Source organism: Ranitomeya imitator, chromosome 6 (genome assembly GCF_032444005.1).
Source record: "Ranitomeya imitator isolate aRanImi1 chromosome 6, aRanImi1.pri, whole genome shotgun sequence".
NCBI lineage: Eukaryota > Metazoa > Chordata > Amphibia > Anura > Dendrobatidae > Ranitomeya > Ranitomeya imitator.
In genome coordinates, this window is record NC_091287.1 from 567,901,233 (window position 1) to 567,907,267 (window position 6,035).

At 44.6% G+C, this 6,035-nt stretch overlaps 1 protein-coding gene across 1 annotated transcript in view; it reads left to right on the top strand.

The window, feature by feature from the left end:
- LOC138643509 (uncharacterized) overlaps positions 1 to 6,035 on the top strand; it is a 1,192,186-nt gene that overhangs the window by 924,772 nt on the left and 261,379 nt on the right. The window lies entirely within an intron of this gene.

Consider the following 6,035-nt stretch of genomic DNA (forward strand, 5'->3'; position numbering starts at 1 on the left):
TTGTGTGATATCGGAGAAAGACCCTGTGACAAGTGTTTTCATCGATTCCTTGTAGACTCAATTCACATCTAGTGTATTCCTCCAGAAATGCGCGGTTCTGCCCTAGACAAATCATAGGAGACTCAATCATCTCTATGAACCACTTATTGGGCACGTGATCGTAGTAATCTTTCCTGAAGACCCTGATACACAGTTTTATCTTTGTCCAATATCAGAGCCACCAAAGCCACTGCACTAACAGTGCAGGAGAAGGAGTGAAGCCGCCGCACTAACAATACAGGAGGAGTGAAGCCGCCGCGCTAACAATACAGGAGGAGTGAAGCTGCCACGCTAACGGTGCAGGAGAAGGAGTGAAGCCGCTGCGCTAATGGTGCAGGAGCGGAGTGAAGCCGCTGCGTTAATGGTGCAGGAGCGGAGTGAATCCGCCGCGCTAACGGTGAAGGAGAAGGAGTGAAGACGCAGCGCTAACGGAGCAGGAGAAGGAGTGAAGCCGCCGCGCTAACGGTGAAGGAGAAGGAGTGAAGACGCCGCGCTAACGGAGCAGGAGAAGGAGTGAAGCTGCCGCGCTAACGGTGAAGGAGAAGGAGTGAAGACGCCGCGCTAACGGTGAAGGAGAAGGAGTGAAGAAGCAGCGCTAACGGTGCAGGAGAAGGAGTGAAGAAGCAGCGCTAACGGTGCAGGAGAAGGAGTGAAGCCGCAGCGCTAACAATACAGGAGGAGTGAAGCTGCCACGCTAACGGTGCAGGAGAAGGAGTGAAGCCGCAGCGCTAACGGTGCAGGAGAAGGAGTGAAGCCGCCGCGCTAATGGTGCAGGAGAAGGAGTGAAGCTGCTGCGCTAACGGTGCAGGAGAAGGAGTGAAGCCGCCGCACTAATGGTGCAGGAGAAGGAGTGAAGCTAATACTATCTAATAGACCTGACAGAATAACAAATCTGCAGGTGGTCGGGCATCTAGGAAATAGCGACCACAATATTGTACAGTTTCACCTGTCTTTCACTAGGGGGACTTGTCAGGGAGTCACAAAAACACTGAACTTTAGGAAGGCAAAGTTTGACCAGCTTAGAGATGCCCTTAATCTGGTAGACTGGGACAATATCCTCAGAAATGAGAATACAGATAATAAATGGGAAATGTTTAAGAACATCCTAAATAGGCAGTGTAAGCGGTTTATACCTTGTGGGAATAAAAGGACTAGAAATAGGAAAAACCCAATGTGGCTAAACAAAGAAGTAACATACATAGTAACATAGTAACATAGTTAGTAAGGCCGAAAAAAGACATTTGTCCATCCAGTTCAGCCTATATTCCATCATAATAAATACCCAGATCTACGTCCTTCTACAGAACCTAATAATTGTATGATACAATATTGTTCTGCTCCAGGAAGACATCCAGGCCTCTCTTGAACCCCTCGACTGAGTTCGCCATCACCACCTCCTCAGGCAAGCAATTCCAGATTCTCACTGCCCTAACAGTAAAGAATCCTCTTCTATGTTGGTGGAAAAACCTTCTCTCCTCCAGACGCAAAGAATGCCCCCTTGTGCCCGTCACCTTCCTTGGTATAAACAGATCCTCAGCGAGATATTTGTATTGTCCCCTTATATACTTATACATGGTTATTAGATCGCCCCTCAGTCGTCTTTTTTCTAGACTAAATAATCCTAATTTCGCTAATCTATCTGGGTATTGTAGTTCTCCCATCCCCTTTATTAATTTTGTTGCCCTCCTTTGTACTCTCTCTAGTTCCATTATATCCTTCCTGAGCACCGGTGCCCAAAACTGGACACAGTACTCCATGTGCGGTCTAACTAGGGATTTGTACAGAGGCAGTATAATGCTCTCATCATGTGTATCCAGACCTCTTTTAATGCACCCCATGATCCTGTTTGCCTTGGCAGCTGCTGCCTGGCACTGGCTGCTCCAGGTAAGTTTATCATTAACTAGGATCCCCAAGTCCTTCTCCCTGTCAGATTTACCCAGTGGTTTCCCGTTCAGTGTGTAATGGTGATATTGATTCCCTCTTCCCATGTGTATAACCTTACATTTATCATTGTTAAACCTCATCTGCCACCTTTCAGCCCAAGTTTCCAACTTATCCAGATCCATCTGTAGCAGAATACTATCTTCTCTTGTATTAACTGCTTTACATAGTTTTGTATCATCTGCAAATATCGATATTTTACTGTGTAAACCTTCTACCAGATCATTAATGAATATGTTGAAGAGAACAGGTCCCAATACTGACCCCTGCGGTACCCCACTGGTCACAGCGACCCAGTTAGAGACTATACCATTTATAACCACCCTCTGCTTTCTATCACTAAGCCAGTTACTAACCCATTTACACACATTTTCCCCCAGACCAAGCATTCTCATTTTGTGTACCAACCTCTTGTGCGGCACGGTATCAAACGCTTTGGAAAAATCGAGATATACCACGTCCAATGACTCACCGTGATCAAGTCTATAGCTTACCTCTTCATAAAAACTGATTAGATTGGTTTGACAGGAGCGATTTCTCATAAACCCATGCTGATATGGAGTTAAACAGTTATTCTCATTGAGATAATCCAGAATAACATCCCTCAGAAACCCTTCAAATATTTTACCAACAATAGAGGTTAGACTTACTGGCCTATAATTTCCAGGTTCACTTTTAGAGCCCTTTTTGAATATTGGCACCACATTTGCTATGCGCCAATCCTGCGGAACAGACCCTGTCGCTATAGAGTCACTAAAAATAAGAAATAATGGTTTATCTATTACATTACTTAGTTCTCTTAGTACTCGTGGGTGTATGCCATCCGGACCCGGAGATTTATCTATTTTAATCTTATTTAGCCGGTTTCGCACCTCTTCTTGGGTTAGATTGGTGACCCTTAATATAGGGTTTTCATTGTTTCTTGGGATTTCACCTAGCATTTCATTTTCCACCGTGAATACCGTGGAGAAGAAGGTGTTTAATATGTTAGCTTTTTCCTCGTCATCTACAACCATTCTTTCCTCACTATTTTTTAAGGGGCCTACATTTTCAGTTTTTATTCTTTTACTATTGATATAGTTGAAGAACAGTTTGGGATTAGTTTTACTCTCCTTAGCAATGTGCTTCTCTGTTTCCTTTTTGGCAGCTTTAATTAGTTTTTTAGATAAAGTATTTTTCTCCCTATAGTTTTTTAGAGCTTCAATGGTGTCATCCTGCTTTAGTAGTGCAAATGCTTTCTTTTTACTGTTAATTGCCTGTCTTACTTCTTTGTTTAGCCACATTGGGTTTTTCCTATAAGTAAGACAGGCAATTAACAGTAAAAAGAAAGCATTTGCACTACTAAAGCAGGATGGCACCATTGAAGCTCTAAAAAACTATAGGGAGAAAAATACTTTATCTAAAAAACTAATTAAAGCTGCCAAAAAGGAAACAGAGAAGCACATTGCTAAGGAGAGTAAAACTAATCCCAAACTGTTCTTCAACTATATCAATAGTAAAAGAATAAAAACTGAAAATGTAGGCCCCTTAAAAAATAGTGAGGAAAGAATGGTTGTAGATGACGATGAAAAAGCTAACATATTAAACACCTTCTTCTCCACGGTATTCACGGTGGAAAATGAAATGCTAGGTGAAATCCCAAGAAACAATGAAAACCCTATATTAAGGGTCACCAATCTAACCCAAGAAGAGGTGCGAAACCGGCTAAATAAGATTAAAATAGATAAATCTCCGGGTCCGGATGGCATACACCCACGAGTACTAAGAGAACTAAGTAATGTAATAGATAAACCATTATTTCTTATTTTTAGGGACTCTATAGCGACAGGGTCTGTTCCGCAGGATTGGCGCATAGCAAATGTGGTGCCAATATTCAAAAAGGGCTCTAAAAGTGAACCTGGAAATTATAGGCCAGTAAGTCTAACCTCTATTGTTGGTAAAATATTTGAAGGGTTTCTGAGGGATGTTATTCTGGATTATCTCAATGAGAATAACTGTTTAACTCCATATCAGAATGGGTTTATGAGAAATCGCTCCTGTCAAACCAATCTAATCAGTTTTTATGAAGAGGTAAGCTATAGGCTGGACCACGGTGAGTCATTGGACGTGGTATATCTCGATTTTTCCAAAGCGTTTGATACCGTGCCGCACAAGAGGTTGGTACACAAAATGAGAATGCTTGGTCTGGGGGAAAATGTGTGTAAATGGGTTAGTAACTGGCTTAGTGATAGAAAGCAGAGGGTGGTTATAAATGGTATAGTCTCTAACTGGGTCGCTGTGACCAGTGGGGTACCGCAGGGGTCAGTATTGGGACCTGTTCTCTTCAACATATTCATTAATGATCTGGTAGAAGGTTTACACAGTAAATATCGATATTTGCAGATGATACAAAACTATGTAAAGCAGTTAATACAAGAGAAGATAGTATTCTGCTACAGATGGATCTGGATAAGTTGGAAACTTGGGCTGAAAGGTGGCAGATGAGGTTTAACAATGATAAATGTAAGGTTATACACATGGGAAGAAGGAATCAATATCACCATTACACACTGAATGGGAAACCACTGGGTAAATCTGACAGGGAGAAGGACTTGGGGATCCTAGTTAATGATAAACTTACCTGGAGCAGCCAGTGCCAGGCAGCAGCTGCCAAGGCAAACAGGATCATGGGGTGCATTAAAAGAGGTCTGGATACACATGATGAGAGCATTATACTGCCTCTGTACAAATCCCTAGTTAGACCGCACATGGAGTACTGTGTCCAGTTTTGGGCACCGGTGCTCAGGAAGGATATAATGGAACTAGAGAGAGTACAAAGGAGGGCAACAAAATTAATAAAGGGGATGGGAGAACTACAATACCCAGATAGATTAGCGAAATTAGGATTATTTAGTCTAGAAAAAAGACGACTGAGGGGCGATCTAATAACCATGTATAAGTATATAAGGGGACAATACAAATATCTCGCTGAGGATCTGTTCATACCAAGGAAGGTGACGGGCACAAGGGGGCATTCTTTGCATCTGGAGGAGAGAAGGTTTTTCCACCAACATAGAAGAGGATTCTTTACTGTTAGGGCAGTGAGAATCTGGAATTGCTTGCCTGAGGAGGTGGTGATGGCGAACTCAGTCGAGGGGTTCAAGCGAGGCCTGGATGTCTTCCTGGAGCAGAACAATATTGTATCATACAATTATTAGGTTCTGTAGAAGGACGTAGATCTGGGGATTTATTATGATGGTATATAGGCTGAACTGGATGGACAAATGTCTTTTTTCGGCCTTACTAACTATGTTACTATGTTACTAAGCTGCTGCGCTAACGATGCAGGAGAAGGAGTGAAGCCGCCGCGCTAATGGTGCAGGAGAAGGAGTGAAGCCGCCGCGCTAACGGTGCAGGAGAAGGAGTGAAGATGAAGCGCTAATGGTGCAGGAGAAGGAGTGAAGCCGCCGCGCTAACGGTGCAGGAGAAGGAGTGAAGACGAAGCGCTAATGGTGCAGGAGAAGGAGTGAAGCCGCCGCGCTAATGGTGCAGGAGAAGGAGTGAAGCCGCCGCGCTAATGGTGCAGGAGAAGGAGTGAAGCCGCCGCGCTAACGGTGCAGGAGAAGGAGTGAAGACGAAGCGCTAATGGTGCAGGAGAAGGAGTGAAGCCGCCGCGCTAACGGTGCAGGAGAAGGAGTGAAGCCGCCGCGCTAATGGTGCAGGAGAAGGAGTGAAGCCGCCGCACTAACGGTGCAGGAGAAGGAGTGAAGACGAAGCGCTAACGGTGCAGGAGAAGGAGTGAATCCGCCGCGCTAACAATACGGGAGGAGTGAAGCCGCAGCGCTAATGGTGCAGGAGAAGGAGTGAAGCCGCAGCGCTAACGGTGCAGGAGAAGGAGTGAAGCCGCAGCGCTAACGGTGCAGGAGAAGGAGTGAAGACGCTGCGCTAACGGAGCAGGAGAAGGAGTGAAGCCGCTGCGCTAACGGTGCAGGAGAAGGAGTGAAGACGCAGCGCTAACAGTGAAGGAGAAGGAGTGAAGAAGCAGCGCTAACGGTGCAGGAGAAGGAGTGAAGAAG